The 27,524-nt window shown below is 32.3% G+C and overlaps 2 protein-coding genes across 2 annotated transcripts in view; both read right to left on the bottom strand.

The window, feature by feature from the left end:
* The window catches only part of LOC136985887 (serine/threonine-protein phosphatase 1 regulatory subunit 10-like), a 660,716-nt gene that overhangs the window by 192,537 nt on the left and 440,655 nt on the right, over positions 1-27,524 (bottom strand). The window lies entirely within an intron of this gene.
* Positions 1-27,524, bottom strand: part of LOC136985903 (solute carrier family 13 member 1-like) — a 54,096-nt gene that overhangs the window by 1,031 nt on the left and 25,541 nt on the right. The gene's annotated exons all lie outside the window — the stretch shown is intronic.

Consider the following 27,524-nt stretch of genomic DNA (forward strand, 5'->3'; position numbering starts at 1 on the left):
TGAAAGTTTGGTATGACATGCACAGTAGGGTATGATAGAGGGAGGGCAGTAGAACATCTTAATAGGCTTTGCTACTTAAGAATGACTGTCAGATGTCATTTATGACTGTACCTGTATTTAGGTTCATTCTGTGTGTTTCTTTAGTTTTAATTATTTCAATGTGTTCGAAAAATTTTCTTTTAATAATATTTTTTTTTCTTTTTTAAGGATTTTGATGCTGTCGAGTGAGATCTCGCAGCCAGTTTGGTTGCAATGAGTGGCAACTGCTGAGTTGGTGTAATTATACTTCACGGCTCTTATATGTTCTTTTATACGGTTTTTAATGCTCTACTAGGACGGCCGGATGGCCGAGCGGTCAAAGTGGCAGCCTACCGCTCTGGGGGACCCGGGATCGAATCCGAGCGGGTCGAATAATCCCCAGGAATTTTTCGGGGGGTGGTCCGTTCGGATATGTCGGGCCCCGTCCCTCACCACCCGGTCGCCCCATTGTGGGCCTGGCCGAACCCATAATGGGCCTTCTAAATGAGGCCCTCTTAGTGCCCACAGGGCGGAAAGAGTTAAAAAAAAAAAAAAAAATGCTCTACTAGTCTCGCCTACGAAGTAGTACTTAGAATGAGACGTAAAAGTAAAGCTGTAAACAAGATTATTATTTTATAAATATGTATTCCGAGACCGTGTTTTCTTTTTATTTGTATTTATATTCACTACTAGGTGTATTAAGAGACACGAGGCTTTTTTACATCTTTATTTCTGGTTCTTCCATATGCCGATACGCGTTTCTTCCCTTGTGTAGCCTTGTGTCTCTTAATACACCTAGTAGTGAATATAAATACAGATTATTATTTAGTAAAATGTCTGTGTTACTATTAGTTCGTTCTATGGTTTTTAAGGAATTTTTGATTTGAAAATGAAAATAACATCAAACTCAATTTTTTAGACATCACGATACTAAGACGTGATAATTACATTACCTTTAAAAAAATATATAAAACCTTGTGATGTCAGTAAAGTAATAAATTACAACTCCTGCACACCCATCTATATTTAAAAAAACATATTCAATATGTATGTCAACAAAATCAAAACACGTACAAGTGATATTACTAGCCAAAACACGGAAATAGACCAAAATTATCGCTAATAGGTGGTCGTCTCTTTAATCCGAAAAAATTCGGTAGACTGCCTTACAGCTAAACAGGCTTAAAAACTTTTTTATTGGTTTTTCATCAAATGCATTTCGGACCAGTTTTATGAGTCCTGGTCCCTCATCAGTGCTACAGGAAACAAAGGTTTTTTTATTAACATGAGTGACGCGAGTACAAAAGTAGGTTTACAAAATTCCTTAAAAAACATTCTTAAAAACACATTTTTTTATACCTTTTTAGTTCTTCGTATACTCCTTATTAACAATACAGTGCTCACTGGGTTCTGTTTTCATATTCGTTTTTTTAATTCTTATTTCCCCGTGTACTTACAGTAGTGCTACAATTAATTATAAAGTTTTCTTATATAAAAAAATTTTTGGAGCAAATAGTTTACAAAGTTCTGTGTGACTTATACAGAGTTTTCTATAAAAAATACGTACTTACTATTTTTTCCCGGATGTATTCTAAATATTTTCCAATACATTTTGGTTCTATAAATATACACCTTTTAAGACTATTCGAAAAGCGTTATGCTTTTTACAATTCTAGAACGTTTTTCACAGTAGAGCGCCAACACATAAAACAATTAGCTAGTTGCGCCCTCTATTACATAATACCACTGCTGGTCGATTTGCATTCCATTTGACAGATTTACTAAATCACTATTATTGAACACTATGTTTTATTATTTCTACGTGTTCTTTAAACCTACGTTTATATATATTTTTTTCGGAATGTAAAATTTTGGTGTTATTTTTTTCTATTTGGCAATTGTTGTTTATTATGTGGTTAAACCAAGGGGAGGTGTTATGTTTCAATCTGATGGCAGCCATATGTTCATTGATCCGTGATTCCAACTTACGCCCAGTTTCACCTATGTAATACTTCGGGTGTTGACAATTGCAGTTGATTTTATAAACTACTCCTGTTTTTTCCCATTTATTACTATTATTTGGTTTTTTAACATTACCGATTTGCTGCGATATTTTGTTTGTTAACAAAGGAGCCAAAACAATATTGTCATTTTTTAGGGATTTGGAGCATTTTTCATAAATATGTTTAGATATATAAGGGAAAGGTTTATGGTTGGTTTCTTTCCTGTTTTTTATATTGAACCTGTGTTTGTAATATTGTGTTTGCCAGCTATTTAATAAGTGCTTGGGGTAGTTATTAAGTATAAATTTATGATTTAATTTTTCCACTACAATTTGACGTTCGTTATGTTGACTCGTCCTAGTGTATATTTTCTTTAATTCCATAATATATGTATTCTTTTTTATGGTACCAGGGATGTAGGAATAATAATTGATTGTTTTGTTTACGTCTGATGGTTTTTTGTAAGTTTTAAAAGTGAAATTATCTTTTTCTTTTTTTATAGTTATATCTAAAAAGTTAATTTTTTTATATTTTTCTAATTCTGTATCAAATTTTATGTATTGGTTTATGCTATTTATTTCCTCAAAAATTATTTTTTCATTAGTTACCTGATGGTTAAAAATTAATACATAATCGTCAACATATCTCATTACACTTTTCACGCCTGGAATATTTTGTATTTTAATATCGAAATCTTTCATTACTAATTCAGCCAGCTTTGGTCCCATTTTTGACCCCATACTGATCCCATCCGTTTGTCTGTAAAATTCATTATATACTTCAAAGTAATTGTTTTTATAGGCAAATTCTATTAGGGTTATTAAATCTTGATCAACGGTTTCATTTAGGAGGCTGTTTTTAATTAAATCCCATTTTATGTTTGGATACATGTTTTTAACATCAAGACTGATTAAAGTATCCGTTTTTTCTATTTTTATTTTCTGAATTATATTAATGACTTCATCGGCATTTTTAATACTATTTTTTGAATTTTCAACATTTTTTAATTGTTGTTTTATGTAATTTTCTAAATTATATAAAATTGAATTTCGAAAATCTACTATTGGCCTATATTTTTCACCAGCTTTATGTGTTTTTAACCTTATATTTAATTTTGGGGTTCTATTATTTTTGAAATTTAGTATATAATTTTTATCTATTTCCTTAATTTTATTGTTTAGATACATGTTTTTTACCATTTTTGTTAAGTCTTTTTTAACTTTTCCGTATGGGTTTCTATTTAATTTTATATATTGTTCGTTGTTAATTTGTTCTTTTGTTTTTTCTTCTATGACCTTATTGTCTATAATTATAAGTTGTTTCGTTTTATCAGCTTTAACGATTAATAAATTATTAGTTTTTAAAAAGTCTTTTGTTTTCAAATCATTTTTTACTAATAAAATATGCTTATTATCCTTCCAGCCCTTATGAATAACATTTTTTGCTCTTAATGCTGCCTCAATTGTCGATTTACCAGGTCTGAAACCGAACTGGTTGTTGTTTAATTGATTAGTATTATGGAGGTGCCAATTAATCCGATCCATCATAAGACCGTCAAGTAGTTTACCCATTGTCGGCAGTAAGCTAATAGGTCTGTAGTGTTCCGGTCTTACCGGGTTGTCAATTTTAGGTATTAATTTTATATCAGCGATATTCCAGTCATTTGGAAAGTATCCAGTAGTCAGACATTTATTTAGGATATGAACAAAGGCAATGGGTATCTCCTTAAATGCTTCCTTGAGCATTTCTGCCGTTATCCTGTCTATCCCTGGTGTCTTCTTATTCGCCATTGATTTAATCGCTCTTTCTACTTCCCGGAAAGTGAAAATTTTGTCGTTTTTGTTATTATATGATTTTTGGAGGTTTTCTCTGATGCTCTTTTGTTTTATAGTATCAAAGTCTTGACTGTCCTCGGGAAAGTGGTATTTTAAAATTTGATTAATGCTGTTTTCGATGTCGATGTTTACTTCTGAACTCTGATCTGGGTTTGAAACGTCCGGAATGAAGGGTTTTTTCTGTTTCTTAATTACCAAGTTATAAGGTATGTCCCATGGCCCGTTCCTGTTGGAATCTGTACAGAACTTTTTCCAGGATTCCGTACGTGTCCTGTTGATGAGTTTTTTATAATGTTTTAGACTATTTTTATAGTTGGTTTTATGTATATTTTCCTCATTGGTATTTTTTGCCCTTGCGTACTTCTTTCTTAATTTGTTCACCTCTCTTCTTTTATTGTTCAGGGAATCATCCCACCATTGAGTTTTCCTCGGTGGTACTTGTTTGTAACGAAGGGTCCTCTCTCCTGCTGATATCAAGGCGTCTGTAAAAAACTTTGCATACTTGTCTATTTCTTCATGATTGTTTATGGGTGGAAAGTCGTATTTTTGCCAATTTTTTGCGAATTCTAGTCTGAAAAGAGTCCAGTTTGTCTGTTTAATTTGAAAAGAGCACTTCATACTATTATTTGTGGGGTTGTTGAGCTTTAGTTGAGTTAAAATATAACGATGGTCGCTTGCTGATGGTATGAGGAGGGTCTCGCAGTTGTCTATTTCGTGGGAAAAATTGTCGGTAACCAGGCAGACGTCTGTCCATCCCCTTGCAAAAGGGGTGTGGAACGTCGGATGTGTCGTCATGTTGGTAGAAATTAAACTAAATTCATCCATCATGTCAGTGATCATTTTGCCTCTTTTGTCTTCTTTCTCGTGGTACCAAACTGGAGATTTCCCATTTAGATCTCCCAAAATCATTATTTTTTTATTTCTGATTTTCCTTAGTACATTGGACAGTTCTCTAACACAGTTTTCGTCGTTCGTCGTCCGGTGAAAAGTATGCACTAATAATTATGAGAGGTTCGGCAAGTTGGAGAATCATGGTTGTTAGCCTATCTGTGCATAATTGGGTAATTTTGGCAATGTCAAGATGGGGATTGCAGCAGATTATGCCGCTTTTGGGTCTTGAGTTGTTATTACCTGAGATCACCTTCCACCTTCCAAATCTTACGATGTTATTATTAATCTGGTAAGGTTCCTGAATAGTGATTAGGTCAATATTTTTCTCGTTGGCAGTTTGTATCAGTTGGGAGCATGCCGCCTTGCTCCTCTGAGTGTTGATCTGTAGTATCTTTAAAGTATGGTTAATCATTTGAGATTGCTGTGTTGAGTTTGATGGCTCGAGTATTTGTCATTGTGCTGTTACAATCCATAATCGGTTCTCTTGATTGCGGCTTCTTTTAGTTTTTTTGTGATTGGGCAATTAGGGTGTAATGCCCCATGGTTTGTCGGCTGTTTTTTACTGTTAGGAAGATCTTTGTTGTTTCTGTGACAATTAACACAGCAAGGCGGCTCATTAAGTCTGTCACAGTCTACATATTTATGGTTTTTTCCACAGTGGGAGCAGTATTGTTCTTTTTCGCAGCTTTTGGCCATATGTCCAATTCCACAACAGCGGTAACACCTTAGTATTGGAATATAGTCATCAACTTTGATTGTGGCCCAATTGATCGGGATATGTTTCTCTTTAATAAAGGTGTTACGTATGTGAGGTGACACAGATAGGACAACGTGCCTACAGTTTTCTGTATGCTTCCCCCTACTCAGAACCGTGCTGATCTTACACTCATTTTTAAATGCTTCTTCCTTTAATTCTCCCCATATGTCGTTTTGTCTATAAATATATGTTGTTATATCTTCCTCTTGGATAGATTGAGGCACATTCAGCAGTATTATCCTGGGTCTTTTGCCCTCAGATCGTTTACATGTAATTTTATTTTCTAATTCTGGGAGTTCTTTAATAGCATTTTCAAGGGTTATACCCTGCTCCCTATCTCCTACTCTGATACAAATTCCATTGTTTTTCACTTCTTTAACTGTTTTGATCTTAACCCTTAGCCTATGCGGTTCAATTTTTTTCTTTAGTACTTCTGTCACCTTTACCATGTTTGTTTGCTCTTCTCCTTCACCTGGTTCCTTTGGGTATATCAGCACCGCATGAGAACCCCCTGTTCCCTCCTGATTTAATTTCTGATCCAAAGATTTTTGTATGTTCTTAGTTGTTGTGCTTGGTTTAATATTTCTTTTTAAAATTTCGCTGTATGTGATCTGTTGATAGGGTTGTTCTGTTCCTTGTTGAAATCTGATATTATTTGTATTCTCCATTTGCTTCCTTGTTTCTTTTATAATGGCATACAGCTCATGGAGGTAGCCATACATTTTCGCTGCATATTCCCTGATTTTTTTCCTTTCCTTCTGTTTGACATTTGTGCTGGTGTGTTCTGGACACATTTCCATTATAGAACCCAACATGCTATTTGCCTCTGTTATTAGGGTATGTTCTCTTTCCTTTTTGTCATTACTATCGACAGTCTGATTTAAAGCTTGTCCTGTTTCCTTTGTATTATTACAGTCAATAGCTGGATTTGGAGATTGGCTTGGTTCCTCTGTCTCATCTTCTAAATGGGTCAAGTTGACCCGAGGTTCAAGACTTGTTGTGTCCATGTTTAATTAAGAAGTAAACCAGTAAACAAAATAAGTTCCCAATTTTTAAGTTGTTACTGCCTAACCCAGCCCACTGCTGAAGGGGCAGAATGAAAAGGAGAACTCGGTTCCAACAACTCTGGACAACCAAGCAAAAGCACAATCGCTCAGAGTGAAAAGATAGCTTAAAACTAATTAAATTAAACTTAAATTATTATTTAAAACTATACAAGACACTGTAAAAAGTCCAGTAAAACGTGTTGATAATATTTAATTGCAGTAGTAGCGAATTGTCACACTTGGCGATGTCCAAAGGTGAAGATAGCTCGTCGATGTGCACGTCTAAACAGAATGTCTCCTTAAAAAACGCCGAAGAACCAAAAAAACTTGAAGTACGCCGTTCGGCTACAATCCCGCCAAAGAGCTACGCCCCGCCGATCGGCTATTCACCACGTGGCGCGGAACAGTTCTTTGTTCTATGTCCAATTTTTGATCGATCGTAACTTAATAATTAATAAACGTAGCGAGATGAAATATATGGCCGTTGTAGAGAGTCTATTTCGCTGACGAAAACCGTCGGAGAAATTTTCCGATGGGGCCCGCGGAGCCCGATGGAGCCCGCAGAAAAACGAAAAGTTTAAACGCTCGTAGCTAAAAAACTACTTAGCGGAAAAAAATAAGTTTGACCCTTACGGAATCCTCTCTTTACGCTCTATCCAACGATGTATAACTTATTACGCGGCACTCAATATTTCCGAAGTTATCGTAATCCAAAGAAGGAGCACATATTCCAGCACATATTCATCACTGTACCCATTCATTGTTCCCGTATTTTACGGACTATAAGACGCACCTTAATTTTTAAGCAATTTTTTAAAAAAATACCTATAAGAGGCTACGGACTATAAGACGCACTTAAATTTTGGAGGCAATTTTTCGAAGAAAAAAGTGCGTCTTATAGTCCGTAAAATACGGTATGTCCCCAATTCCCTAATTTTTAAATTATTTAATCACTTCTCAAGTAGAAATAAGTCGAAACCAGTTACTTTGTACCTAAATATTTGTAGTCGTGGGAAAAAACTGGAAAGGCAAATTTTTATGACAACGGATACATAAATCGTAAATTTAAGGAAAATAAATTCTGGAGCTATTTTGTACCTTGTGCGTCTTATTCATTAAATTTGGTTGTAAATGATGCTGCCGAAGTAACAGTTAATTTTTTAACATTGTACAAGAATTGTACTCGTTTTTTTCTACATACCCTTATAGATGGGACATACGAAATCGTAATATCACTGGTTTACACATTGAAATCCGTAAGTAATATAAGATGGGAGAGCAGAATAAAAATATCAAATATTTTAATGGATTTTTTTAATAACTTTTCTCAAATATACAGAACTATCATAAAAACATACCAGTAAATTCCTATCGGTTGGGTTAAGTTATTCTAGAAGATACGAAAGTTCATGAATACGGACAGTTTCAACTGCATAGATTATGTCACTAAAGTGTCAATGAAATGAATTCAAAAGAACATATAAATATAAATCTAGGGTCCAATATCACTTCACACTGTTTAAATTGCCACCGTATTTGATTTCAAAACTATTATTGTCCTCTGTTGTTAATAATAATACGAGCAACTTAAATTATTATACCTTTTTAGTCATTTTTAAGCCTGTGTATTACAATTTTGTTACGGTCCGAAATTTAAAAATTGAAATAACTTTTAAACTAGTAATTATTTTAATATAAAAATTTACTAAAATGTATTAAATTATGTTTAAAATCTGTTGATATAAGTAATTCTTATACCTTTTTAACCTAAAATAAAAAAACAGGTATGTTTATACATTTGTTACAGACTAGAGTTCAGTGTATATTTATAGTAACTACAGAAACTTCCTCTAAACTCCACATTTTAAATGTCACCATCCACGTGAACTTTTTGACAAGGCGTACTCAAAGATAAGGCAGAAAGCTACCTCTGCACCATGCCTTCCTGCTCGGCATTGGCGTGTGTCTCTCTTAGTTGGATCTGGCCACAACACTGACGAGAAATCCCATTGAGACACTGCAGCACAGATCACCAAGCCTCCCCACCACGACAAGAGGAAAAACTACCCCCTGCCTTGTTAGCGTATTCCTATCTCGCTTTCCGTCACTGACCAGGTTACTTATGGGTTAAGAGGATGCCAGTCAAAAATTGTGAATTTTCCGAATAATGCAAGTTTTTATTTAGAAAAATTTAGAAAAATATTTAAAAATATTTATTTAATTTATTATTGTAATATTATATAATTTTGTTTAAAATCTCATGTTCGTTGTATCGCAGTGTTTTGTTTTCCTAATCAAGGAGTGTATCCAGAATGGATACACTCCTTGATTAGGTGTATCCAGAATGGATACACTCATTGAGTGTTTCATGTAATCATAGCGCCAAATATTTAAGACACGTGTTATCTACCTATTGTGAAAATATTTTTAAAGAGAAATAAACTTGTGTATCGATTGAGTGTTTCATGTAATCATAGCGCCAAATATTTAAGACACGTGTTATCTATCTATTGTGAAAATATTTTTAAAGAGAAATAAACTTGTGTATCGATTGAGTGTTTCATGTAATCATAGCGCCAAATATTTAAGACACGTGTTATCTATCTATTGTGAAAATATTTTTAAAGAGAAATAAACTTGTGTATCGATTGAGTGTTTCATGTAATCATAGCGCCAAATATTTAAGACACGTGTTATCTATCTATTGTGAAAATATTTTTAAAGAGAAATAAACTTGTGTATCGATTGAGTGTTTCATGTAATCATAGCGCCAAATATTTAAGACACGTGTTATCTATCTATTGTGAAAATATTTTTAAAGAGAAATAAACTTGTGTATCGATTGAGTGTTTCATGTAATCATAGCGCCAAATATTTAAGACACGTGTTATCTATCTATTGTGAAAATATTTTTAAAGAGAAATAAACTTGTGTATCGATTGAGTGTTTCATGTAATCATAGCGCCAAATATTTAAGACACGTGTTATCTATCTATTGTGAAAATATTTTTAAAGAGAAATAAACTTGTGTATCGATTGAGTGTTTCATGTAATCATAGCGCCAAATATTTAAGACACGTGTTATCTATCTATTGTGAAAATATTTTTAAAGAGAAATAAACTTGTGTATCGATTGAGTGTTTCATGTAATCATAGCGCCAAATATTTAAGACACGTGTTATCTATCTATTGTGAAAATATTTTTAAAGAGAAATAAACTTGTGTATCGATTGAGTGTTTCATGTAATCATAGCGCCAAATATTTAAGACACGTGTTATCTATCTATTGTGAAAATATTTTTAAAGAGAAATAAACTTGTGTATCGATTGAGTGTTTCATGTAATCATAGCGCCAAATATTTAAGACACGTGTTATCTATCTATTGTGAAAATATTTTTAAAGAGAAATAAACTTGTGTATCGATTGAGTGTTTCATGTAATCATAGCGCCAAATATTTAAGACACGTGTTATCTATCTATTGTGAAAATATTTTTAAAGAGAAATAAACTTGTGTATCGATTGAATGTTTCATGTAATCATAGCGCCAAATATTTAAGACACGTGTTATCTATCTATTGTGAAAATATTTTTAAAGAGAAATAAACTTGTGTATCGATTGATGTTTCATGTAATCATAGCGCCAAATATTTAAGACACGTGTTATCTATCTATTGTGAAAATATTTTTAAAGAGAAATAAACTTGTGTATCGATTGAGTGTTTCATGTAATCATAGCGCCAAATATTTAAGACACGTGTTATCTATCTATTGTGAAAATATTTTTAAAGAGAAATAAACTTGTGTATCGATTGAATGTTTCATGTAATCATAGCGCCAAATATTTAAGACACGTGTTATCTATCTATTGTGAAAATATTTTTAAAGAGAAATAAACTTGTGTATCGATTGATGTTTCATGTAATCATAGCGCCAAATATTTAAGACACGTGTTATCTATCTATTGTGAAAATATTTTTAAAGAGAAATAAACTTGTGTATCGATTGAATGTTTCATGTAATCATAGCGCCAAATATTTAAGACACGTGTTATCTATCTATTGTGAAAATATTTTTAAAGAGAAATAAACTTGTGTATCGATTGATGTTTCATGTAATCATAGCGCCAAATATTTAAGACACGTGTTATCTATCTATTGTGAAAATATTTTTAAAGAGAAATAAACTTGTGTATCGATTGTGTTTCATGTAATCATAGCGCCAAATATTTAAGACACGTGTTATCTATCTATTGTGAAAATATTTTTAAAGAGAAATAAACTTGTGTATCGATTGAATGTTTCATGTAATCATAGCGCCAAATATTTAAGACACGTGTTATCTATCTATTGTGAAAATATTTTTAAAGAGAAATAAACTTGTGTATCGATTGAATGTTTCATGTAATCATAGCGCCAAATATTTAAGACACGTGTTATCTATCTATTGTGAAAATATTTTTAAAGAGAAATAAACTTGTGTATCGATTGATGTTTCATGTAATCATAGCGCCAAATATTTAAGACACGTGTTATCTATCTATTGTGAAAATATTTTTAAAGAGAAATAAACTTGTGTATCGATTGAGTGTTTCATGTAATCATAGCGCCAAATATTTAAGACACGTGTTATCTATCTATTGTGAAAATATTTTTAAAGAGAAATAAACTTGTGTATCGATTGATGTTTCATGTAATCATAGCGCCAAATATTTAAGACACGTGTTATCTATCTATTGTGAAAATATTTTTAAAGAGAAATAAACTTGTGTATCGATTGATGTTTCATGTAATCATAGCGCCAAATATTTAAGACACGTGTTATCTATCTATTGTGAAAATATTTTTAAAGAGAAATAAACTTGTGTATCGATTGAGTGTTTCATGTAATCATAGCGCCAAATATTTAAGACACGTGTTATCTATCTATTGTGAAAATATTTTTAAAGAGAAATAAACTTGTGTATCGATTGAGTGTTTCATGTAATCATAGCGCCAAATATTTAAGACACGTGTTATCTATCTATTGTGAAAATATTTTTAAAGAGAAATAAACTTGTGTATCGATTGAGTGTTTCATGTAATCATAGCGCCAAATATTTAAGACACGTGTTATCTATCTATTGTGAAAATATTTTTAAAGAGAAATAAACTTGTGTATCGATTGAGTGTTTCATGTAATCATAGCGCCAAATATTTAAGACACGTGTTATCTATCTATTGTGAAAATATTTTTAAAGAGAAATAAACTTGTGTATCGATTGAGTGTTTCATGTAATCATAGCGCCAAATATTTAAGACACGTGTTATCTATCTATTGTGAAAATATTTTTAAAGAGAAATAAACTTGTGTATCGATTGAGTGTTTCATGTAATCATAGCGCCAAATATTTAAGACACGTGTTATCTATCTATTGTGAAAATATTTTTAAAGAGAAATAAACTTGTGTATCGATTGAGTGTTTCATGTAATCATAGCGCCAAATATTTAAGACACGTGTTATCTATCTATTGTGAAAATATTTTTAAAGAGAAATAAACTTGTGTATCGATTGAGTGTTTCATGTAATCATAGCGCCAAATATTTAAGACACGTGTTATCTATCTATTGTGAAAATATTTTTAAAGAGAAATAAACTTGTGTATCGATTGAGTGTTTCATGTAATCATAGCGCCAAATATTTAAGACACGTGTTATCTATCTATTGTGAAAATATTTTTAAAGAGAAATAAACTTGTGTATCGATTGAGTGTTTCATGTAATCATAGCGCCAAATATTTAAGACACGTGTTATCTATCTATTGTGAAAATATTTTTAAAGAGAAATAAACTTGTGTATCGATTGAGTGTTTCATGTAATCATAGCGCCAAATATTTAAGACACGTGTTATCTATCTATTGTGAAAATATTTTTAAAGAGAAATAAACTTGTGTATCGATTGAGTGTTTCATGTAATCATAGCGCCAAATATTTAAGACACGTGTTATCTATCTATTGTGAAAATATTTTTAAAGAGAAATAAACTTGTGTATCGATTGAGTGTTTCATGTAATCATAGCGCCAAATATTTAAGACACGTGTTATCTATCTATTGTGAAAATATTTTTAAAGAGAAATAAACTTGTGTATCGATTGAGTGTTTCATGTAATCATAGCGCCAAATATTTAAGACACGTGTTATCTATCTATTGTGAAAATATTTTTAAAGAGAAATAAACTTGTGTATCGATTGAGTGTTTCATGTAATCATAGCGCCAAATATTTAAGACACGTGTTATCTATCTATTGTGAAAATATTTTTAAAGAGAAATAAACTTGTGTATCGATTGAGTGTTTCATGTAATCATAGCGCCAAATATTTAAGACACGTGTTATCTATCTATTGTGAAAATATTTTTAAAGAGAAATAAACTTGTGTATCGATTGAGTGTTTCATGTAATCATAGCGCCAAATATTTAAGACACGTGTTATCTATCTATTGTGAAAATATTTTTAAAGAGAAATAAACTTGTGTATCGATTGAGTGTTTCATGTAATCATAGCGCCAAATATTTAAGACACGTGTTATCTATCTATTGTGAAAATATTTTTAAAGAGAAATAAACTTGTGTATCGATTGAGTGTTTCATGTAATCATAGCGCCAAATATTTAAGACACGTGTTATCTATCTATTGTGAAAATATTTTTAAAGAGAAATAAACTTGTGTATCGATTGAGTGTTTCATGTAATCATAGCGCCAAATATTTAAGACACGTGTTATCTATCTATTGTGAAAATATTTTTAAAGAGAAATAAACTTGTGTATCGATTGAGTGTTTCATGTAATCATAGCGCCAAATATTTAAGACACGTGTTATCTATCTATTGTGAAAATATTTTTAAAGAGAAATAAACTTGTGTATCGATTGAGTGTTTCATGTAATCATAGCGCCAAATATTTAAGACACGTGTTATCTATCTATTGTGAAAATATTTTTAAAGAGAAATAAACTTGTGTATCGATTGAATGTTTCATGTAATCATAGCGCCAAATATTTAAGACACGTGTTATCTATCTATTGTGAAAATATTTTTAAAGAGAAATAAACTTGTGTATCGATTGAGTGTTTCATGTAATCATAGCGCCAAATATTTAAGACACGTGTTATCTATCTATTGTGAAAATATTTTTAAAGAGAAATAAACTTGTGTATCGATTGAGTGTTTCATGTAATCATAGCGCCAAATATTTAAGACACGTGTTATCTATCTATTGTGAAAATATTTTTAAAGAGAAATAAACTTGTGTATCGATTGATGTTTCATGTAATCATAGCGCCAAATATTTAAGACACGTGTTATCTATCTATTGTGAAAATATTTTTAAAGAGAAATAAACTTGTGTATCGATTGAGTGTTTCATGTAATCATAGCGCCAAATATTTAAGACACGTGTTATCTATCTATTGTGAAAATATTTTTAAAGAGAAATAAACTTGTGTATCGATTGAGTGTTTCATGTAATCATAGCGCCAAATATTTAAGACACGTGTTATCTATCTATTGTGAAAATATTTTTAAAGAGAAATAAACTTGTGTATCGATTGAGTGTTTCATGTAATCATAGCGCCAAATATTTAAGACACGTGTTATCTATCTATTGTGAAAATATTTTTAAAGAGAAATAAACTTGTGTATCGATTGAGTGTTTCATGTAATCATAGCGCCAAATATTTAAGACACGTGTTATCTATCTATTGTGAAAATATTTTTAAAGAGAAATAAACTTGTGTATCGATTGAGTGTTTCATGTAATCATAGCGCCAAATATTTAAGACACGTGTTATCTATCTATTGTGAAAATATTTTTAAAGAGAAATAAACTTGTGTATCGATTGAGTGTTTCATGTAATCATAGCGCCAAATATTTAAGACACGTGTTATCTATCTATTGTGAAAATATTTTTAAAGAGAAATAAACTTGTGTATCGATTGAATGTTTCATGTAATCATAGCGCCAAATATTTAAGACACGTGTTATCTATCTATTGTGAAAATATTTTTAAAGAGAAATAAACTTGTGTATCGATTGAGTGTTTCATGTAATCATAGCGCCAAATATTTAAGACACGTGTTATCTATCTATTGTGAAAATATTTTTAAAGAGAAATAAACTTGTGTATCGATTGAGTGTTTCATGTAATCATAGCGCCAAATATTTAAGACACGTGTTATCTATCTATTGTGAAAATATTTTTAAAGAGAAATAAACTTGTGTATCGATTGAGTGTTTCATGTAATCATAGCGCCAAATATTTAAGACACGTGTTATCTATCTATTGTGAAAATATTTTTAAAGAGAAATAAACTTGTGTATCGATTGAGTGTTTCATGTAATCATAGCGCCAAATATTTAAGACACGTGTTATCTATCTATTGTGAAAATATTTTTAAAGAGAAATAAACTTGTGTATCGATTGATGTTTCATGTAATCATAGCGCCAAATATTTAAGACACGTGTTATCTATCTATTGTGAAAATATTTTTAAAGAGAAATAAACTTGTGTATCGATTGAGTGTTTCATGTAATCATAGCGCCAAATATTTAAGACACGTGTTATCTATCTATTGTGAAAATATTTTTAAAGAGAAATAAACTTGTGTATCGATTGAGTGTTTCATGTAATCATAGCGCCAAATATTTAAGACACGTGTTATCTATCTATTGTGAAAATATTTTTAAAGAGAAATAAACTTGTGTATCGATTGAGTGTTTCATGTAATCATAGCGCCAAATATTTAAGACACGTGTTATCTATCTATTGTGAAAATATTTTTAAAGAGAAATAAACTTGTGTATCGATTGAGTGTTTCATGTAATCATAGCGCCAAATATTTAAGACACGTGTTATCTATCTATTGTGAAAATATTTTTAAAGAGAAATAAACTTGTGTATCGATTGAGTGTTTCATGTAATCATAGCGCCAAATATTTAAGACACGTGTTATCTATCTATTGTGAAAATATTTTTAAAGAGAAATAAACTTGTGTATCGATTGAGTGTTTCATGTAATCATAGCGCCAAATATTTAAGACACGTGTTATCTATCTATTGTGAAAATATTTTTAAAGAGAAATAAACTTGTGTATCGATTGAGTGTTTCATGTAATCATAGCGCCAAATATTTAAGACACGTGTTATCTATCTATTGTGAAAATATTTTTAAAGAGAAATAAACTTGTGTATCGATTGAGTGTTTCATGTCTAATGTATCCAGAATGGGTAGTAATAATAATATATAATTTTGTTTGAAATCTCATGTTCATTGTATCGCAGTGTTTTGTCTTCCTAATCAAGGAGTGTATCCATAATGGGTAGTAATAATAATAAATAAATAAATAATTTAGAAATATTTAGAAAAATATTTAGTTAGTATTTAAATAATTTCAAAAACTACTTACTTGAACAGTAACAGCTTAATTTTGTCTTACAACTTAAACAGTAATTTTTTTTTTCTATTTAGAGTTAAATTTACTTGTCTATTGTTATTTAGATAGTTTCGACTGCACTTTCTGACTGGCATCCTCTTAACCTATAAGTCCCGGTCAGATCACACGAGAATGCGGCAGATAGGTACTACCCCGGGGGCACCACGAGGAGGTAAGGCTCGGTGGATTTGGGTTTCCGCCCCCATTTAGTCCGGAGAGACACGTATTTCGTCTCCCCGCATTAAATGAAGTGAAACAAATAAGACCGATTGTTATATTGACAAAGACGCCCGATTGTTATATTACATTCTTATTATTTGTATTCTTCATTGTTTATTGTTTCGTCAATCGGTATATTGATATTTTCACAGAAATTTTTGCAATTTATAAATCAAATTCTTCACAATTATATTAATGTATAATTAATGAATTAAATTATTGCAGACAATTTGTAAATTCGTTCTAACAACAACAATCTCCATTGCAACTTTTTACTTATCCTGTTTTAAATTTACATAAATTCATAAACATTCACTTTTTCTAAAAATATTTCTTGTCATTGTCTTAACGGTAACCACAAAGAGTTAATTATTTTACAGAGAAATCTTCGTTTTTGTCATCTTAAAATACGTTGTTTTGCACGTGGAACGAACAAGGGGGGTTTTCTCGTGCGAGTCTTACATTTTAATAAAAATATATATATCATTCGAGAGAGGGGGATAGTATTTTTACTGTCTCGGGGGGATTCTGTATGTATGGATGTTTGTGTGTTGCACGATTTTGTTCACAGTGTTTGAAGCCTAATAACTCTTGTGCTTTTCGTCGAAAATTTTAGGAATTTTGCAGGAAGAGTTCGTGTATTACGGGAATTGATTCTATTAAATTTTGGTGGTTAAAGTTCGAGGAGGTTGGGAGATAATGGGGGTCGTGTGTATCTCCAGTAGGGTCAGATCTAATGACGATTTTACTCGTTATTAGCATTTACAGTTTTTTCTTCTGTAAAACTCATCTTTACCGTCAAAATTCCGCTTTTTGACATTCGATAATAATTAAAAATATAAAAATTTATTTTAAAAAAAACTAGCAACGACCGGAATAGTTACACAACTTGTTGCTGGATTTTTTCAAAAGCTGCTAGATTTAAAATATGGTAACATTTTAAGTTCTTTTTTTTAAAGAAAGCGATGTTAATAATTCTTACTGGAAGGTATTTAATGAAATTTGTTCCAGACATTTGTGTTGATTGCATGACAAACAAAAGGTTAGTTCATGTTAATTTACTTTTGTTATCCAGAACGATGCATATACTGCACAATTTGTACACAAGCAATGTGCAGTTTCTACATATCAGTCTCTTGCACTTCCTGGCATGTTTTCTTTGTCTATTTTTGATGGGAATGAGACACTTCTATTTCTTACAATTATTTGCTCCTTATTACTTCTTTGAAGCATTTTAAGTTCAACAGTGTGGTTCATAACATGACAAAAGTCAAAATGTTGTTTTTCATTGTAAATATTTTCACAAATAAACTATAATTATAATAAAAACACAAGAACACTACTTATATTTTGCAAAAGAAAAAAGTCACTCCGAAAAAAATCAACAACTTACTGAGTATTATACGGATCAGAGTGGCCTGAGGACAGTATAATTATTCAATCATATGCCTGAGAGTAAAGCTCTTTCAAGAGTTGGACCACACTTACATTATAAAAATATTGGTATATTGAGGGTTAAGTAAAATTCTGGCTCTTTCGGCAGGGTTTTATTTATGTCCCCAATTCCCTAATTTTTTAATTTTTTAATTACTTCTTAAGTAGAAATAAGTCGAAACCAGTTACTTTGTACCTAAATATTTGTAGTTGTCGGAAAAAAGTGGAAAGACAAATTTTTATGACAAAGGATACATAAATCGTAAATTTAAGGAAAATAAATTCTGGAGCTTTTTGTATCTTGTGCGTCTCGTTCATTAAATTTAGTTGTAAATGATGCTGCCGAAGTAACAGTTAATTTTTTAACATTGTACAAGAATTGTACTCGTTTTTTTCTATATACCCTTATAGATGGGACATACGAAATCGTAATATCACTGGTTTAACATTGAAATCCGTAAGTAATATAAGATGGGAGAGGAGAATAAAAATATCAAATATTTTAATAAATTTTTTTTATAACTTTTGTCAACTATACAGAACTATCATAAAAACATACCAGTAAATTCCTATCGGTTGGGTTAAGTTATAAATATACTGTGGTCTGAAGACCACGTGTTCTGTTGCGTAACCGGCTCGTAACCAGCCCCTTGGGTGGTTTACGTAATAAAGGAAGGATGGGCCCTCATCGTGTAAAAGTTCCTCGTTTGTTGTTGTAAAAGTTAATGGGAGAAGGAGAGATATGTGGTATGAAGATCACGTGTTCTATTGCGTAACCAACTCCTGGGGTGGGCTACAGGGTAAAGAAGGGATATGCATTCTCCGATGACAACCGAAAAACCCGGATCAAGGAGGAAAGGAGGTGGATCGCGCAAGCTCAAGGGAAGAAGAGGGACTTTTTCGGAAGAAAGAAAGGGAGTGAGGACGTGTAGACGAAAGAGTCGCGAGATTGTTTTTTTTTTTTTTTTTTTTTTTTTTGTCTATTATAGTGGAAGGACAGAGTAGTGATTAGAAGGACTAAAATAAACCTTAAGTTCCTTGCATTGGAGTCATGGAGTGTATAATTTATTTTTGTTTCTTTTTGTTTTGTTCCTGCACGGGAATACTCTCAAGATCGGGTACTTCCCCACAGTACTTATGATTCACATAATCGGGCGAGGGCGGCTAACAGCCCAGAACCAGTCCGGGATAGAATCATTGGAAGCGTTATACGTGTGTAGCTTCCACCAGCTAAACCGTGTGAGGTTGGTGCTCTGTAAAGCGCATGCGCGAATGAGTATAATCTGGCTGCTTGGAAGCTGACCCGGTTTTCGACAATACAGCGCTTCCATACCGCCATTGATATTCGAATATACAATAACAATCTTATCGTTTATTTCATATGTAGTATAGAAATTTGTAATAAGATACATAATGCAATTATAATAAAATATTAATTTTAATTAATTCAAACTACGTTAAAATATGAAAATTTATATTTTAGAAAATACAAGGGAAGCGGCGCTTCCACCGCTTCCAATGACGGCACGCCACTGTTAGAAGTAAATCTAGTATCAAAAAAGTTCGATTCAGCACGACACAGCCCGACTGGAAAGCGTTCGGATAACCGGTGTTCGGATAAACCACTCTCTACTGTATTACAATTTAATAAAATTAACGATTTCTTTATTTATTATATCGTATTTCTTATATAGTTATGAAAAAATTTATAAGAAATACGATACATAATGGGTCACTGGAAACAAATTGTAAAAGAAAAATTTTTGAAGCAGATCTAAACAGCAGTAAATTTATAGTTTATCTGATAAAATAATTTATTATAATTTTATAAATAAAAGTCGTCATGCCAGTATAATAGAATAGAATACGTTATTGGAGATAGAAAGATAGAATTATGAAGAAGATTTTCAATTTTTAATGGTTCGTGCAATGAGATCAGTCAAATTATTCATTGTGCCATTATGTGCTAATTAAACAGTGTACGCAAACAAGTCGAAAGCATACAGCAGTGTGTTACTGGTACAAAACGTACAGCAATGTCTGTAACTTAAATCACAGAAACTTATATGAACTACTCCGGACAACTCTGGACTCTCACAATCCAAACTTATATGAAATTGGACTATGGTGTCTCAACTTTATTCTTTGACGAATAGTCAGATTCGTCCATTTTGTCACATATAAGTTAAAAGTTAACATTTTATTGATTATAATACTGACAAATATAATGAAATCTTTAATCAAATAACTTCTCTTTAAATGAATATATTCCGCAGACATTTTATTGATTATAATATAAAGGCTTTAGAAATAGTTCTTTTATTCCGTCTACCTACAGTTTCCGAATATTAAAAACTGTTATAACTATATTGTGCAGTTAGTTATAAGAAAAATGGTCATTAAATATTTCTTAATTTATCTTAAAATAGCATTATGTAGGGGAGATCAAAATGAGTTGAAACAATTTTTAAATATTCGAACATAATTTTATTAGATAAACTGTTTTTTTTTTGTTTTTGTTTTTTTTTGTAACTCTTTCCACCCAGTGGGCACTAAGAAAGCCTCTTATAGCAAGCCCATTATGGGTTCGGCCAGGCCCACAATGGGGCGGCCGGGTGGTGAGAGACGGGAATCGACATATTCAGACGGACCACCCCCGAAAAATTCCTGGGGATTTTTCGACCCGTCCGGATTCGATCCCGGGTCCTCCAGGGCGGCAGGTTGCTAACCTTGACCGCTCGGCTATCCGGCCGCTTAGATAAACTGTTAGCAATTGTTAGCATGTCGATTTATAGAGTGCAATTGATATAAAATTGACTGCGGAACTACACCTCGATTAGTTTTACGAACATATTTATTTCGGATTCTAAAATTATAAAAGTAATTACAGCAGAGCATCGATTATCCGACCACTGATTAACCGACTTATCGGTTAACCGACCGCGTTCTAGTCGGCAAATTCAAATGTCCGCTGGTGATGTGGCGTTACAATATTTGGTTATGTCTTGGCTACTTTAATATTATTTTTGTTAAATTTTTGCATGTTTTAGCTGGCAGCATTGGCTCGACCATGAAAGGGAGACTAGTATTTAAACCAGGCCTAATACACTATACTAATAATGTATTTTTTCATACTTTTCGGTTATCCGACTTTTCAGTTATCCGACCAACCCCAGTCCCCAATTGAGTCGGATAATCGATGCTCTACTGTAATTGCGCTATTGAACCCAAAGGATGATATTACAAATATTTTATTTTTCATAATTTCGTCGCAAATATTTTCCAGAGAACTAGCAAACATGAAAAAACAAAATTCAGACCCGAAACTTCGATAATTAAGCTAGAGAAATACCATCCTCATGTCACACAGCGCTATTTAATTGTATATAGTATTTTTAACATTATAAATTATATATATAATTGATGGACGCTTTCAGGCGGAGCTGCATAGTCATACAAGCCATGTTTAAGGAGGAACCAGATGTGTTCAATCTGGTTGAGGCGGAAAATCAAGCAGGTTAATATTTTGATCCTGAATTCATGACATTGCTCTTCTGAATGTACAGTACTTGGATGGCTTATTCTCCTTCTGAAACATCATTATTTTGCTTTTGCTGTCGTTTATTTGAGACCGTAAACACACCGAATGGATCAAAGTTTTCTCATCTGATGGATTTAATACTTGGTGGAAATTAAATCCTAAGGTTTCAAGTCACGAATCAAGTGCACTACACAACCAAAATTATTGCAAATGGAAGGAGTTGGAGACCAGACTTAAAAAAAGACAGACTATTGACAGGAGAGAGCAAAACTTAGTGGCAGGGGAAACAAAAAATAATGGCAAAAAATTTTTATCAGAATGTTTGCTATTATAAATTTCCTTGCCAAACAAAATTTGGCTTTACGTGGCCTTACAGAAAACGACACCAGTACTAACAGAGGAAACGTTTTAGAATTGGTGCATTTAATTGCAAAGTACGATCCTGTACTTCGTGAACATCTTGTAAGATCTAAAATGTGTGGCAAAATTTCAATCACATATATGTCACCAGAAATCCAAAGCGAATTTATTGAAATTTTGGGAAATAAAGTTCGCCAACATATCATCAGACAAATGTGAGTTCTGCCAGGGTGATAGACACGTTAAGTAAAACCTGTTCACCGCTTACGGACCCTGTTCTAAACAGTTACTCTAAATTGTACAGAATGGCTTCCTAGAGTTATTATGTTTATTTATCAAAGGTTCGCAAAAACTCCTGGAAGACGTTTTCTCCTGACACCAGGTTATCAATCTTCGAACGAGGATAACCACGCGTAATTAAATCTATCTCGCGGAATAACGAGTGGGAGGGATGATGGGTAAGTTTGGAAAGACTTACTAAAATATGAGTCAGAGAACAGCATTATAAACAATAACAATTATATATTTAATTTAACAAATAAAAATGAATACAAAGGATAAATGTAACATATTCGATCGGATTTATATCTATCTTAATCTAATTCCTATCACACGAGAGAGAGAGTTTACAATAATTATTTATGTTCATGATACCTCATTTATTGATGAATCTAGATGTTTTGTATTAGTACACAAAATATAAGTCTTGATTCTTCACTTAAAGACTGGTTAGCTATTTAGATTGGGACTTATTCCATAATTAATTTCATGCGGAACTATCGATGAGCTCCTGGTCTATATTGGAGACCCCCTTTCTCGATGTGTTTACAACGAAAACTTATAGCGGACTCCTCGATTCGAGTGCGAATTTCAATAATATTCTTCTGCTTTACCCAATCAAAACATTACAATCTTGCATCATTTGGGGAATAAACAAAGGGGTAAAACACTTGACGTCAAACAGTTTAGTCATCGATAACGATCTTAAAAGCGGAACTCCATTTCCTTTTACAAAAAGGGGGATGAAATCCTCTCCTTTCTTAATTTACAAATTTACTATATTTATGGTCCTCTTACATCCAAATAAATATAACATTTTGATTAGAATTTTATTTATCAGCAATCTGTATAAAATTTAGGATCTTTCAAGTTCAACTTTAACAGTTGCTATGAAAAGAGGGACAAAAATGACATCACGCTATCAGTCAATTTCTGCCGTCTTGATTTTAACACGTTTTGGCAAGAAAATATTCCAATAAATATTTAAAGAAGATAAATTTTTAAATTAAATTTAAAAATATTAATTTTAGCCAAAACTTAAGCCCCGTCTATCCTCACACAAATAAAAAAGGCCAAGTATTATTCGATTATATTCGACAGCACTCCAGACATTTCTCATAAAGACCAAACAAGCCAGGTATTAAGATACGTAGTAATTGAAAATAGTAACAGTATCGTTCTAGTTCTAATTGGAAGTCGATTTGTGTTTTATATTCAATTCGTTAATAACTTAATCTTGTCGATCGTCAAGGTATAATCATAAGTGTTCTATACCTGTTATATCAATGTAAGTGGCATACGTGTAAAAATTTTCTGTAATAAATGTGATTATTATATTGTAAAACATATATACATGACTTTTTTATTTGTAACCTGTACAATACACAATAATGAGGATTGTTTTTGCCAAAAATTTCTTTAGAATTACTGTATATTTCAGTCTTTTGAATTTTAAATTTACCTAAATAAGGGGGCGGCGAAATTTTCTTCCGCCCCGGGCGGCTGACATCCACGCTACGCCACTGTTAATATGTAGCTACGCCACTGCGTGTTACGTATTATTTTGCATCTGCTGGCGATTCTCTGTCAGTGTAGACTAATCAAAAGTGAATACATAATTCGCTTACTTATTTATTGTTTTTAATAACTGCTCTAACGTTTCCTTTCCATAGTAAATAACGCATAAGGTAAAGAAATCCAGCAACAAGATTTCTAACTTTCCCGGCAAAATTTAGTGGCGCCATCTTTTATCATGTTTTATTAAAAAACTTTTTTATACTTTCAGCTATTATAAAATAGCAAAAGGTGTTTTTTACTGTACAGCACGTACAATACACGCGTATAAAATCCAGTTATCCGACACTGCCGGTCCGATATATCTCGGATTACAGAGATACTACTGTATTTTAATTTTACACCTACATTTTTATGTTTCATAAGATCTATAGGATACACATAGATTTTATGTTAAGATGACCACACGAAAAAAGTAACTTTTTCATAATCCATGCAAATCTGACAGTACTTTTTAGATTTTCCGGCGTAATTATATAACATTTAATGTAATTTAATCTAAAGAAAATTTAACATAGTATTATGTCTCTAAAGAACAATCGTTTTTTGCAGATTGGTGCTGGCATGAACCAAATTTTTTTGATCACGTGAATCTTCTCTGTCCGTCTACTAAATAATTTATAAGCAGGTGCATTCGGAAACACAAAAACAATGTAACATTTTCAAAAATAAATTCATATTTTAATATTTTCAGTTATATTTATTGTAATTTATTTATCTATATGTTACATTTAAATCATTTTATTTAAAAATACGCGTAATTAGAAAAACAATTGAATTGAAACAATGCTTCAGAAATGAATATGAAGTAACAATGAATCCGGTCTGTTAGAATTCCTTTATTGTGGAAAATTCGTCTTCACGTTTAATGTCCGTTACGAAATTCTGTTTTCCGTGTGACTTGCTTTAATTGTTTAAAGTTTAAGATACGCGAAGCCTTCATAACTAAATGATAAGTGTAAATCCAATTTTTGATAATTGCAAGAGTTGTTATTAATGTGAAATTTTTTTTTTTCAGATTTCAAGTAATCCAAAAGGGAAGTATTTGTCCATAATTAGCATATTGCTCATTGATTACTTATGATTTTATTTTTATATCAGGTACGGATTTTCAGGTAGTGCGTTGCTCCTTTGGTGCATCATTATAATGTGTGATAATAGTTTTAGGCAAAGTTCCGAATCCATTATCTACATTTGTGTTATGGAAATGACGCGATTCCAGTTTTTCCAGTAATTTGGATGCTGCCTAGACATTACAGGGTTTCTGGACAAAGAAAAACCCACGGAGAAGGGCGAGACCTTGACGATGGTTCCGTGGCTTCCTATGGAATTTATTTTCTGTCACTCACTTCATCAGGCAGAACAACTCAGAAATATTTCTAAAGTGTAGTTTTTTTCACATTTATTCTTTGGGTCAAGTGAATAAAATAACTAAACGCTGGTATTTGGTCATGGGTTCGCGCCGGGATATCGGGCTGGCCTCGTGCGTTTTTCGAGCTTTCATCACGTTTCCTATATGTAAATTTCAAACTCGCCAAAATTACGTACGTATTATGAAATTAGATAAACAATCGCTAAAGGAAATTTTCGGTGCAGCCTTTTTTTCGACGTAGAAATATCAAATTTAGGGATCCGAAATATGATATGTGTAAATTTAATTCACACAAAATCTTTCCAAACTACATCTGAACAATGAATGTCCTGTTAATTAATTTTATTTTCAAAAATTAACATCTTGATTAACATAAATAATGAAAGATCTGAATGCTTTAAACTTTAATTTTTCAGCTGTGATGAATACGAAATTCCCGTAGAAAAATTAAAAGATAAAGAGCTATTTATTGTGACAATGTCACATGCCGGTGCAATTTTTTAAATCATATTTATAATTAATTTTAAATATATGCCCTCCACCTCAAATTAGCAGTGGCTTGCCCCTCTACATCATACTTTTCCTCTAACAATAGAGTTGTGCCAATCATCTATCTAATACCTTTTAGGGAGAAAATATTTGAGTTAAAATAACGTGAGTTACGGTCTAAACTGTAAGTTTATATATAGATTATTTGGGTCTCCAGCCCATAAGTCTTCTATTTCTGGTATTCTCGAGATTAAATGAAAACCTCCTATCAATGTGGTAATAATCAACAGATTGTAACAAATAATTGTCAAATATCTCTGTGTAAATAACGCTATCCACTCTGTTAGGTATAGAACATAGCATTCCAGACCCACAATCGTTAATACAGCCCCAGACCATAAGACTGCTATCACCAGATTTCAATGTTGTTTGTACTTCTCGCTCGGTTATAGACTTCATCGATGTAGTCCATACCCATTATCGCCCATCTGAACTAACTGTATTAATTTTGGATTTATCTGATCATATATAATCCTCTTCCAATCTTTTAAGTTCCACTCTTTATAGTGTTAGGCAAGACGTTTCTGTTTACAAGATCTGTCTAAAAATAAGTGTACTGATTTTTTATTTCAAAATGTACAAGAGTCACATCGAACTACAAACGATCTCCTTCAAAGTACGACTCTTGCGAGGTTACACAGTGGTTTCAAAGAATTTTCCACTGGTCCTCGCAGTACTTGGAAGTCATTTTCCCTAAGGGTGTTCAGTTCGTCGGTTCAACTTTTTTGATGTTTTCCACTATCCTGAAATGATGACTTTTCAACTTGGATTTTATCTTAGGAATTAGTTAGAAGTCTCAAGCCCTGGTCACACCATGCGATTTCCATTCGCGCAAGCGACCGCGACACGCGCGAGTCTTCTCGTGGTCACACATTTTCGCTGGCGTTGCAACTCGGAAACACGTGACCCTATAATAAACCAATAAAATTACAGTAGCTTGTTTTTGACTTCTTTCGTGAGTTTACCGACTTTTACGTTTCACTTCAGATTATTTTTTAAAATTATTATTAAAATGGCAAGCAGTTCCTTTTCTGGAATGAATAAAAGATAAAAGGCAATAATTTTGTTAGAGCTGGCGAGAATATACGAAGAGAAATTTAAGAAAAAACGTTCATGCTGGGTTAAAACTTGGCGAAATGAAAATCAACGGGCTAAACAATCTTGCTTTCACCAACTGATGAATGAATTAAGACTTTCGGATGCCGAAGGTTATATCCGTATGAATACGAATACTTATATATAATTTAAGTGAAACGTTTCTTAGTTTGGCACATCAATTTAGAGTGGCGCATAATTCGATATCAGTCATTATCTCAGAAGTTTTGGATGCTATTTATCAATCTTATAAAAAATGAATATTTGAGGGTAACTGTTGTTTAGAGGAAAGTTTGAATGATTTAATTTATTTATAATCGATATATTTTTTTCTGTTATATAAGCATTTATTTTATTCAATTGTATATTATTAAAAGTAATCAAACTTTTTAAAATAAATCTAACAATAAGTTTTATAAATTCAGATTTGATTTATATCAAATACAGCATTTAAATGTACTGAAACTGAGTTATACAAATGTTATAATCAAGATAAGTTGACAAATATACAACACAAAGTATGACGTGGCACAAAGACGTTTTCTGATTGGATGCGCGTTTGCAATCGTCACGAGTAGAACAAACTTTTTATTTCTAGTTGCGGTTGCAGTCGCGCCGGTTTTCGAGGGGGGATTACTAATTAATGGGAACAGCCGTCGCGGTTGCAATCGCCTGCGCGGCTGGAAATCGCATAGTGTGACCAGGGCTTCACGGAACTACGTCCAGATTATACGGAAGTTGTAGGCGTGTGGGGATTTTTTCTTGGCCAAAAACTCTCGAATGTTGTGAGCAGGCGCATTATCGTGGTGCAGCACCCAATTTTCTGCAATGTCCCTGCGGACTTGCTTGACCCGTTTTCGAATTCATTCCAAGACATCTTTGTAGAAGGCCTGGTTAACTGTCTGTCTGAAGGTAAAGATTCTTTGTGCAAAAAAACAAATATATATATATATATATATATATATATACATATTTGTTTTTTTGCACAGGGTAAAGACGATGCTTTTATATATATATATATATATATATAAGCATCGTCTTTACCCTGGATCTTTGTGCCATCTAAACACCATGTTT

This window comes from Centruroides vittatus, unplaced genomic scaffold (assembly GCF_030686945.1).
Source record: "Centruroides vittatus isolate TY-2023 unplaced genomic scaffold, ASM3068694v2 contig_980, whole genome shotgun sequence".
NCBI lineage: Eukaryota > Metazoa > Arthropoda > Arachnida > Scorpiones > Buthidae > Centruroides > Centruroides vittatus.